This window comes from Setaria viridis, chromosome 9, assembly GCF_005286985.2.
Source record: "Setaria viridis chromosome 9, Setaria_viridis_v4.0, whole genome shotgun sequence".
NCBI classification, from domain to species: domain Eukaryota; kingdom Viridiplantae; phylum Streptophyta; class Magnoliopsida; order Poales; family Poaceae; genus Setaria; species Setaria viridis.
In genome coordinates, this window is record NC_048271.2 from 40,687,846 (window position 1) to 40,699,420 (window position 11,575).

The 11,575-nt window shown below is 46.6% G+C and overlaps 1 long non-coding RNA gene across 1 annotated transcript; it reads right to left on the reverse strand.

Moving 5' to 3' along the window:
- Positions 1 to 6,294: 6,294 nt before the first annotated feature.
- Positions 6,295 to 8,503, reverse strand: LOC140221388 (uncharacterized). The gene is made up of 2 exons (XR_011897162.1): positions 7,977 to 8,503; positions 6,295 to 7,891 (listed from the first exon to the last, which is right to left on the reverse strand). It is a non-coding gene; the product is annotated as an uncharacterized lncRNA (long non-coding RNA).
- Between the last annotated feature and the right edge of the window lie 3,072 nt (positions 8,504 to 11,575).

Here is an 11,575-nt window from a genome sequence, read left to right on the forward strand (position 1 = left end):
ACCCACCTTAGCTAAGACTGACTAGTCCACACGGAAGTGACCGAGGGGTTAACAACCTACCAACGAGGTCCTAACCGGGACCTAAGTCACAAAGATCTTACTCCTTTTTCATGGGCTCCCGTTGCTCACCAGCTCACCCGAAGACTAACAGTTTAGCTAGTGGGATTTATGCTAAGCCGTTGCCGCATACAACGGTCGAGTGGTTGCACGAAGGTTGGGTTAGGCAAGATGACACATCAACTCAGTCCTTAACCATGACAAGATGGATATCTCCCAACTTTGCTCAACCACCAAGGTACGAGCCCAACATTTTGGCATTTCGCAAAATGGAATCTTTGTTAGTTGTAGAACAAGGTTGGGTAAGGGTCAAGCTGCATGGAACAAGTTTGCCTAATTTAAATCAAGCTCAAAGAGGTATAAATGGCCCTGCACTGTAGCTGACAAAACTGAACCATTGAAGTTCAGTTAACAGGAGGTTCTGGCAGAAACTTTGAGCTTTGCAATCTCGGTCTTAGGGTGCTCATTTCGGTTGGAGGTCAATCTATCAAATGAAGTACTTGGGCTACTCTACAAGTTTGCTTAAGGAACATTTGGACCTTCGGATTTGAAAGTGGTCGATGGGGAAGTCTGAATTTCGGAGAAGAAGAAGAAGAAAGAGGGAAACAGGCGAGCAGGAACAGAGCCGTGCCACCGCCGGCACCTCTGCCCGCCGGCCAGCGCAACAATCCCAATCGCGCCATGCACGCCTTCAAGTCGTCGATGTGGCTGTCATGCACACGGTAGAAGTTCGTATTTGTACCGCTCCCACCCTCATCCGTTTACCTTGCCGCCATTCTTTCACTGCCACAAAACAGAGCTCGGGTGACCGGCACCGCCGCCGGACGATTCCACCGCACCGCCGCTCTAATCCTCGATTCCTTCCACCCGAAGCTCCCCTAGCCCCTCGCCGACACCCTACACCGCCCCGTCCACCAGTTTTCCCACCGGCGAGCCACACCCATCGCATCTCCTGTCCGCCCGCCGCCGCTATTGCCCCTCCGGTGAGCCCTCCGCGCCACCCCTTCTCCACTCTTGTGCTCGGGTTTAGAGGCTCCTTAGGTCGCGTAGACGCCGTAGGACGCCTCCACCGGCCGCTTGCGCCGCCGCCAGACCTAGAATCCGGCCAGCCTTCGGCCATGGCCGCTGGCGCTCGTGGAGGGCCTGGCTCAGGCCGCCTTCGGGTGAGCTAGCACCACCTGCAGGTGCGCCGGGGCCTAGGGGTGCTCCCTGGCCTGGCCCCGCCGCCAGCGTCGGTGAGGACAGGGTAAGGGAGGGCCGGTAGCAGTAGGATTCCAGGGGTTTTTTCGGATAAGGTTGGAATTTCCGAATTTAAAAATAAATTTAAATAACTGCCAACCCATTTAATTCACTGTAAATTGTATAGGTACCCAAAAATAGTGAAATAAATTTCTTTAGGTTTGTTTTAATCTCCTTTACACATTAAAATTGTTAAAACCAATTTGGTTATAGAAACATTTTGAGTATTTATTTAGTGCCTTTAATTAAAATTGTTGAATAAATACTTAATAATTCCAAAATATATAAAATATGAAATAATTCTTTTCTAATTACAAATTAACCATAATCTATAGTAATTAGGAGTTTATGATTAGAAAATAATTATGATGATTTTCAAAAATAAAAACAAAAGGCTTACGTTCTTAAATAAAAGATAAATATTGAGTATTTATTTAATGCTTTTCTTTAAAATAGTTAAGTAAATGCTTAAGCTTTATAAATAAATAAAATTATGAATAAGGTGTTGATTAATTCCAAACAAATGTTAATCTATAGTTTTACATTTTCTTTTACATTAGAAATTATTTCAAATGCTTTTCAAAAATAAAAAGAAAAGTATAAAATGGGTTTAAATAAGGGAGTTTAAATCGCGAGTTAGACGTTATGGGTAGAGTTCTGTTGGCTTGCAACTTTATCATGAAAGAAGTTGTAGAGTCCTGTATTTAAAAAGTTGCATCTCTGACTCATGCATATGCTTTACCGTAGATACTGAAGCTACAGAAGAAGAATTTCTGGAAATTTCTGAAGAACCTCCGGAGTTTGAGGAAATTATTGAGTTGATCCCTTGTAAAGCCAGACCATCGGGCAACGCTGACATTTTTGCAGATCAAGGCAAGCCCCGGTGCATCTATGCCTATCTATTTTAAAGCTATTATTTCATGTGTCCAACAATTGGTTATTTCTTTATGAATGCATTAAGTCTAGGAGTTGATTGAAACCTTACTTTTATGCACAATCCAACCTTGTTATTAAGGACATCTTTGCCACTTGTTCAATAATTAGTAAGTATCCCATGCTTAGCAAAGCATAGTCGCGCTACCTTTACAATTCCTGAGAACCTATGGTACTCAGCAGCCTAAGGTAACATTGTCATACATATGTATATCAAAGAAATGACCTGTTTTGGAAGATAGTGGACGGAAGGTTGGATGGAATCAAGAAAGGAGTCTTGAGTTCCGTAGTTCCGCCTACTCGATTAATTTGATTAAGGACCGATCGTTGTTTTAACCTGTGATCAAGTGATATTACCTGGTTGCTTACTGCTATATGGGAACCAGCAACCCGGTAGGTTAGTTGGCTCTCTGATCGGAAATATTCCGTACCCATGCTTGGCGTGCAGTGGAAGGGCAGGGCGTAGCCTGAAACTCACAGTGGAGATCGCCAGATGTGGGGTTCCATGTGGGGGTGCGGTCCTGGGTTCGAGTAGTCATATTTCCGATCGTTGGGTACATCTAATCGAAAGGTCGTTATGTGCAGCCTGGACAGTTGTACATGGTTGGTGGTCGGGTATCTCCTGCAGGATGTAAATCGGTCCGGATCGCTGCAATTCTCGGATATGAATGCACTTGACCATTGCTTAAGCATCGTAGTGTAACAAAGAGAAGGGAACCGTTGCTTTTGAATAAATATGTTGTATGACTTAGTTCCATCTAGTTGCTAAAATATTTTTGATCATCTAGACTGATCAGGTAACAAACTCAATCTGAAATAAAAGATAAAGCTAAGGTTTCACTTATAATAAGCTCTTTCTAAAAAATGTGAGTCAGCTAGTACACCATAAAGCTATCATACAGTGTGTCAAAAATATTTATATTGGTTAGACGGGTCAGACTTGCTGAGTACTTCGTACTCAGGGGATCATTTGTTGTTGTTTTCAGAAACCTAGCAGGGACCCACCGAGGAGGAAGCACCGAAGAACTAGGGTATCTTATGAGTCTCATGATACCCTAGAATAAACTTAGATGTTTAATTACTTACCCCGGACTGTTTTATATTTTAAACCCTTAGCACTGGTTTAACTTGCACTGTTAAGTTTCTTCAATCTATGGTTTGTAATAAATCATACCTCGGTTATGTATGTAAAGATGTAATGTTTGTTGATGCTATCCCATCGTGGAAGCGATCCTGATGTATGTCTATGGAACACCCCGTGGAGGTTTTCAAGGAGTTCTGTGAACAGAACCCTTGACGGACTACCGGACTTACACTGTTTTAAGTGCGTTTTGGATTATTGCTGTTCAGACAGCAATTAGGCGCACTTAAGCCAGTTTAAGTTGGACGGTTCCGCCACAACGACGAGCCGTCGGTCGTAGGGGTCGGGCCGGCGAGCTTGGCGGAGGGACACCGGTAGGGAAGCCGACGTGCGGTGCGCCGGGAGGTGAGTAGTGGGGGCCGCCGGCGCTTGGGGGGGCCAGGCGCTGGGGTATGGCGCCGGGGCGGTGTCGGGGCCGGGGCAGGCGGGCGCGCAGGGGCCGGACGCTGGGTGCCGGGCGAGGGGAGGAAGAGGAGGGGGGCATGGCGCTAGAGGGAGGGCCGGGGCAGCCGGGCGAGAGGGGCGGCCGCGGGCCCCACGCCGCGTGGAGGGAAGCTGGGTGGTCCAGCTAGGGAGGTGGCCTGGCATGGGAGGAGGGCGTGCGCAGCCAGGAAATGACGAAGAAAGGAGGAGGTGGAAGGAAGATGAAGAAGGAAGAAGGAAGAGGAAAAAGAAAGAGGGAAAAGAGGGAGGAAGAAAAAGACAGAAAAAAAAGGGAACGGGTTAAAAAGAAAAAAAAGGGGTTAAGGTAAAAAGGAAAATGCCGGAGCAAAAAGGTAGAATTTAATCGATTTGACAGGTTAAAGAGGTAGAGAGGGATACAATGGATTTTGCGGGAGCGGCCGTGGCGGTCTTCTGACCGGCACGTGGCGTGACTTGCGGAGAGGAAAAAGAAAGAGTGGATGGTTGAGATTGCGGAATGCGGTCGGAGCACGCGCGGTGGTTTGTCGACCGGCACGCGGCGAAATTTACGGAGAGGATAAAAATGATAGTTGTCGGCTTTGGGCACCGGGACGGCGAAATCGCTAGGAACATTTGATTTTCGGAAGCTCAACGGTAAAAAGATTTTGAAAACAAATTTTTAGCGAGGGTTTTAGGTTGGTAAATTTTACGGTAGTTACAGAGAGCTGACTAATATGGATGGAAAAGGTAGGTCAGTAGTAACCCATTTCACCCATATTTTGAGAAAGGACATACATTTCGTGATTGGCTGCCCTACCTGCCAACAGGAAACACAGACACCACAAAAGATGTCTGTAAACAAAAGCTAGATTGATGGGCTCACCTGCGTGCGTGACTGGCGTCTTGATTCTTGAAAGCAGGATACATATAAGAATCACTTATCAACTCTTTATCGCTGATCAGTGAGATAAAAATTGAGACGGAGATATCAATAAAAGAAATCACACCGCTGTGAAAGCCTGAAAAGTGCAGTTGTAAACATTACATTGCTCCATCGAACTTATGAGTAATTTCAAATCACTTACCAACAACATATATCTGTAATTAAGATGAAAATTTACAGTACAGTTACCAATATAAGACCCTTGCACTTAAACAGAGGACAAATTGTGTCAGTTAGAAAATGATGCTTTGTAATTTTGTGATGATATACACACATAAGCACATAAAAGGTAGTGAAGTACTGGAGTTTGCTAGCACAATTGCAATAACATGTTATGGACTCTTATCTTGGCAAAGCCAGGCATATAGGTCAAAAGTAGCAAAGTCTGAGCCCACACGGACCAAAAGTTCTGACAAAATTCATGAATTGTGGATAGAATCATGAACCATTCCTGGCTTTTTTTTAAGTTTATATAGATAATAAGCATGTAACTGCTTGCAATTAAAAGGCTATGCACAGTCCAACACGTGTCCTTACCAATCTGAGGATAAATTTTCATTGACTGGAATGATGTATTGATAGCTAAGATCACTTGTCATTACCAATCTGAGGATAAATTTTCATTGACTGGAATGATGTATTGATAGCTAAGATCGGATTCAAAGAAAGAGCATTGGAACACTAAGTTGGGCTGGGCACTCCCATATATTTGTAGTATGTACAGGATAGCATTTTTGTTATGGTCAAGGCCTTGGATCAGCTGGGTGCTCATGGCACAAAGAGCCATCATCGAAGCTAGATGTGTCCAAGCCAGTTGATGCTGCACGACAGGATCCATAGTGCTCCTTATCCCTAGTTGCCTTCAGGTCCAAGTCTTGATTAGATAAGATTGTTAGCAGATTTGGTTAGTTAAGATTTGATAGTAGAGTCCTCGAAGGCTGTAGAATGGCCACCTATGCAATGTGGGAAGGAAAGCAAGAATAAATCGAACATAATTTCTATGTACATCTGTCAAATTCAAAACCAAATGACCAATAACCTAATTAAACAGCTTTATTTTTCGGTGTTTTGAAGAAAAATGTCTTACCACCACACGTAATCCATATGCCTAACATCTTCTCTCCCGAGTCCCATCCTCCCTCAAGCACTCTTCCAGGCGCCACGAGGCAATCCGTCGAACACGTTGAGGGCGGGCGTGACATGCCCTTAGCTCGCACGCTCCAGTCTCTCGTGCGGGGCGGGCGAGGGGACGAGGTACGGAGCTGGTTGCCTGGTTGGCGACCGTCCCCGCTTGCTACTCCTCCCGCCGCCACCCCCACGCAGCGCGAGGCGTCGTGCTCCCTCTCAGCGGCGCGCGCCCGTGCACGTGCATCCCGGACCGCACGATTTGTGTGCCGTGGCGCAATGCGCGAGCGTGAGTCTGCATCGCCGCGCCATGGCACATTGGCAACCGCAGGCGAAGACGATGCGCATTGGATGGAGACCAAGACGGCCTTCCACTACACGTTCGTTTGGTGTTGGATGGACTAATCCTGGTTGTTGCTGACAGAAAGAATGAAACCACACAGACACGCACAACTGACCAGAGCGATGGCTTCGTATTAATCGATCGTTTAGCTTTTATTACATAACTACTAGTACTCCCCTGCTCTATCTGAAAGCTTCATAAAGCATAAAATAGGAGTACTATGAAGCTTAGCAAACTAGATTAATTGTAATCGAATGTTAATATATTACATAACTACTGGTACTCCACTACTCTATCATAAAACTTGATAAATCATAAAATAGGAGTACTATGAAGCTGAGCAAACTAGATAATAACTCTCTTCATATCTTAATCTGTTATCCACAACATTGTTATCTCGTGAACGGCGATTCTTCACTTTCTGTCATCAGCTGCCTGCCTTGGGTGTCTTCCGCTTCAGGAACCTTGGCGATTCTTCACTTCCGGTCATCAGCTGCCTTGGGTGTCTTCCGCTTCAGGAACATAGTCGGGAGTGGCACCTCGCTCGGGTCCGGCGACTTCAGGAACGCCGGGCCAGCGTAGTACTGCACCGTCACCGGCTCTACTGCATCCTCGGGCTTCGCCTTCTTCTCGCTCCGATCGACCTCCACCGACGGCGCTCGGCTCAAGGTCCTCTTCTTGGGCCCGACCGGATCCTCCCTCGACGAGGATCGCCCCACACGCTCGGTCTCCTCCTTCCGCTGGGCCTTGTCCTTGGTCCAATCCTGGCTCAGGGACGCGCGGCTTGGAACGCTCGACGAGGCGGTGGTACGGGCGAGTAGCTTATCTTTGGTCCAGCTCTCGCTCGCCGACGCGCGACCGGGCTTCTTGTTGCCGGCCCAAGCCGATCCCTCGCTCGCACGGCCTGCAACAGTAGAAAAAAAGCGGGGGGTTGGGAGCAACGGCGGCAGAGCAGCCGCCGGGGTCAGCGTGCAAGCGTCAGCCATCAACGGCAAGCTGCGCGTGTGCACGGAAACGGAAAACAAAAACAGAGCAATACGAAAGGGAAATGAACGAAATGCAGAAACTAGGCAAGAAATTTTCTTGAATAGACTATAAGCTAAACCGAGATTAAGTTGCAATGTAAACTAGACGAGACAAATTAACAGGTGACGAAGACTAACAACAAGTAGTAGATGAGATAAAGAACACAGAATTTAATTAGCGCAAGGTGATAACTAGATCGACAATGGATAATAGATGAGAAAATAACTTGCAATGTAAATTAGCAGATGAGAAAAATTAATAGATGCGAAAAAGCTAGATAAGAAAGATGAAGACTAGCTAGACGGAAGCGAAAACTAACAAGAGATTAAACTAGCAGAATATAGTAAACGGGGAAGATTAACTAGAACTAAACGGAGACTAACGAGGAAAGAAACAAAAGGCGGAAACTTTAACGGAAGAGAGAAGGAGACGGAGCGCCCGAACCGTTGCCGTGTGCCGAATCGCGGGAGCTTTCTGACGCAAAGCAAACGGCGTTATGCGAGGGGAGGGACGGCCCTCCGTACCCCTTGGATTTATAACCACCGTACGTATGTCGGTTGACGGTATCCGACTACTCGAGTAGGAATAGGAAACGCGTATCGATCGGCGTATGCCAGCTCAGCGCCCACCCCAGCCGGGCCCACCGCCTTCGTTCCCCAGCTCAGAGGTTCTAGATTTTCGTCTAACAGATCGGGAAGAACAGAAAGCGAATCGATGAAAAATCGAAAAAGAAAAAGAAGAAAAAAGAGGGACGCGGAGAGGCTTACCTGGGGCCGTCCTCGCCGAACAGCGCGACCGCCGCGCACGGGCGCAATAGCACCACCACAGGACCGCTCGACGGCGGCGCGCTCACCCTCGGGTGGACGCGCGCGCCGGCGAGGGGACCCGCGGTGGCGCCGGCCCTCCTCCGCGGCCAAGTCTCTGGATCTCGAGGAGGCTCGGAGGGAGAGGGGGAGGGGAAAGAACGAAAGAGATGGGGGAGGGGGGGCTGCCGCGGCCGTGCGCCTCTCAACCGCCGCCGGCGGGCCTCGCCGCAAGCGGGAGAGACGGCCCCGCCACGGCGAGACCACGCGGGGGAGAGGAAGAGAAATGGCCCTAGGGTTTTGCGGATGTACCGGTGCGCCGGGTTTTTGTTCCGGAGAGACGCCCGGAGGACCGTCCATCGCGACGGACGGCCGCGATTGTCCGGGCCAGATTTGGCCCAGGCGGGCAGCGGCGGCAGGCCGATTCGGCGGCCTAGGACCAGGTTGAGGCCTGCGAGCGAGTCGAGCCGTCGGGCCGGCCGTTTTTGACGGGCCGCATTGTCTCCGTGGGCCGCGTCGCCAAAACACAGACCGGCTTTCGGCCATTTGTGCCAGAGCCTAGCACGAGCCGCGCGAGCACAAGACGGGCTGTGGGCCGTCTTTTGCTGCCGGGCCGAAAGGACGAATTTGCACAGTAACATTTCGTAAATTAGTTTTTCTATTTCGTAACACTTGTTGTGTCTCAGTTAAACTCTTTTTTCGCGCATCACATTAGGACAAGAGAAGTAAAAAATGTGGACTTACATAGCAGTGTCTCTAGCAACTACAGTGCTCACAAGGATTCGACATGATAAAGCAACATTGAGTGCAGTACATTAACTAGCGAAATCCAGAATGCAATCAAAAGCGGATCATATCGTTTATGGCAGAACCACTTAGCAAAACAAGCTATTAAATATTGTTAAGTCATTCTCCTTTCCTTTTATTTTCATTTCTGTTGTATCTGAGTGTCTCAGATGACCCACGTAGCAATGGCCTCAGTAGTCCCCTTTTTTTAAGTTGTCCTCTAACCTTTTTTTTTTCTCAAACTACGCAGGAGAGTTGCGCGTCATTTCATTAAGGTAGGAGAAAACAAAAGTGATTCGGTAGCCCCTACCTAGGTACAAGAACACACACCTGCAAACTCACACACCCCAGCAGCAACAAAACTAAGGCTGCACTAGAAGTATGAAGAGGCGACCAGAAGTACAGAGCCTACACTCCCACAGGTGGCGACCTGGACAGTAGCTCTCGAAGCCTGGAAGCCCCTGCCATACACCATAAGCCTCCCTCATTGCTTATGGCTCTAAGGACTTCCTGAATTGTTGGCCTAACCTTTTCGAAAACACAATCATTTCTGTGTTTCCAAATCTCCCATGCGACCAAAATTATCAAAGAATCAAGGCCCTTACGCATTTCCTTCTGAACAGCCAAGAAAGTTCTCCTCCACCAGCCAAAGAAGCGGGTCTCAGGAGTTATCCTCTAACCTGAGGGCCCTATTTATTATGATGAGAATGAATTATCAACTGTGATAACAATAGTGGTTTATCAGTTTGTGTAGTGAGAGTGAAGCGTCCCCAAATGTGATGCAAATATCAGTCTCAGGAGGCTGATAACACATTTATTCAACAGATAGTTCAAATACCGTACAACTCCCGAGGGAGTGGGCGTGAAAGCCACACCACGATAATAAGCAAATAAATAACAGCAGCGAGTCAGGCGACTGCCAAAAGACAGCACTCGGGACTACACGGCAGCAGAAGCATTTTGCGAAGGCCAACACCACAGGCAGCGTTGGGTGCAGACACGACCTCCTACTCAAAATCCTCGGCGACGAAGTCCGGGTCTTCCTCTGTAGCAACAAAACAAGAATATGCACAGGATGTTAGATTGGATAAGGCTAAGGTTCATTTGCAATAAAGCTAGATTTTCAACACATGCAGGGGTTCATTTTCAAAAGGGGTTTTCACAAGCTTTTTCTTTAGTACCCGAAACATTAATATGGGAGTCTCCTTTCTATGCAAAATAGGTGCAAATGAGAGAGAAGGAGTCTCCTTGCTAGTTTTGTTATAAATGAAGCAGATAAGTGTGTATATTATCGCCATGGTGGGGTCAAACAATGATCTTGTGCTTGTATGTGGATGACATACTTATATTTGGGACTAACACTGCCGTGATTGACGAGGTCAAATCATTCTTATCTTCATGCTTCGACATGAAGGATCTGGGAGAAGCAAGTGTTATTCTGAATATTAAGTTGATCAAAAAAGAGAATAGAATTATTCTAAATCAATCTCATTATGTGGAAAAATTACCGTGTCGCTTTGGATTTGAAAATGCAAAAGTATCCCCTACGCCCTATGATCCTAGTGTAAAGCTAAGGAAAAATAAAGACGAAGAGTTGGATCAATTGAGATATTCACAAATAATTGGGTCCCTTTTGTATCTTGCTAGTGCAACACGTCCCGACATATCTTTTGTAGTGAGCAAGTTAAGTCATTTTACATCCAATGCAAGGAAGGATCATTGGGAGGCACTACAGAGAGTGCTACGTTACCTGAGAGGTACAACCGAATATGGAATTCACTATACTAGTTATCCATCTGTGATATAGTGATTCCAACTGGATTTCTGATGCGGATGAAATTAAAGCCACGAGTGGCTATATGTTTACACTAGCAGTGCTACAGTTTCATGGAGGTCATGTAAACAGACCATTTTGACGCGGTCAACCATGGAAGCTAAGCTTGTAGCACTTGACACGGCTAATGTTGAGGCCAACTGGCTAAGAGAGCTACTAATGAACTTGCCACTGGTGGAGATTCCAGCAATCCTTATGTACTGTGATAACCAAACGGTATTGATCAAAGTTATGAGTACTAAGGATAATATGAAGTCCTCGGGACATGTGAAGCGGAGGCTTAAATCTGTTAGAAAGCTGAAAAACTCCGGAGTAATTGCTGTGAATTATATTCGCAGTGAGAAAAATCTAGCAGATCCTTTTACTAAAGGGCTTGCACGGGCAGCTATTTCTGTTGCAAACATGGACATGGGGTTGAGACCCATTTAGTTGCAAAGTAATGGTAACTCATTTCTTTTGATAGGAGATCCCTGATTTGAAAAATGAGGAAAACAAGTTATTGTTGTAACAGGGAGTACAGATTATTTAAAATTACCCATGTTCCATATAATGTACTCTCTTCTGTATGGAAGGCTGGCTATTATACCTTAATGTATTCTAGTGTCCACTGAGGGAAAAGGTATCATCCTACAGGATACCTAAAATGAATACACCTATGTGAGCTAAACTGTTAGGTCGCAGCTCGTGAGAGTGGGGTAATCTCTGAAAAGCTCATGAGAAGATCGGGGAGCAAGACCTTTAAAAGCTCCGTTTGGACTTGGCGTTTTGGCAGCCTAGTACCAGTTGCATCTTCAAAAGAAATTTGACAGCAAAAAACTATGAATTCAAAGCTTAGTCCATTCACAAGCTGCTGGAAGATGGACCTTGTTGATCTAGGTGTAAGTTCAACCCGTACGGGACTTATACCAAAAGTCTGGTATATATAAAGAGTGTTTAGTACAGC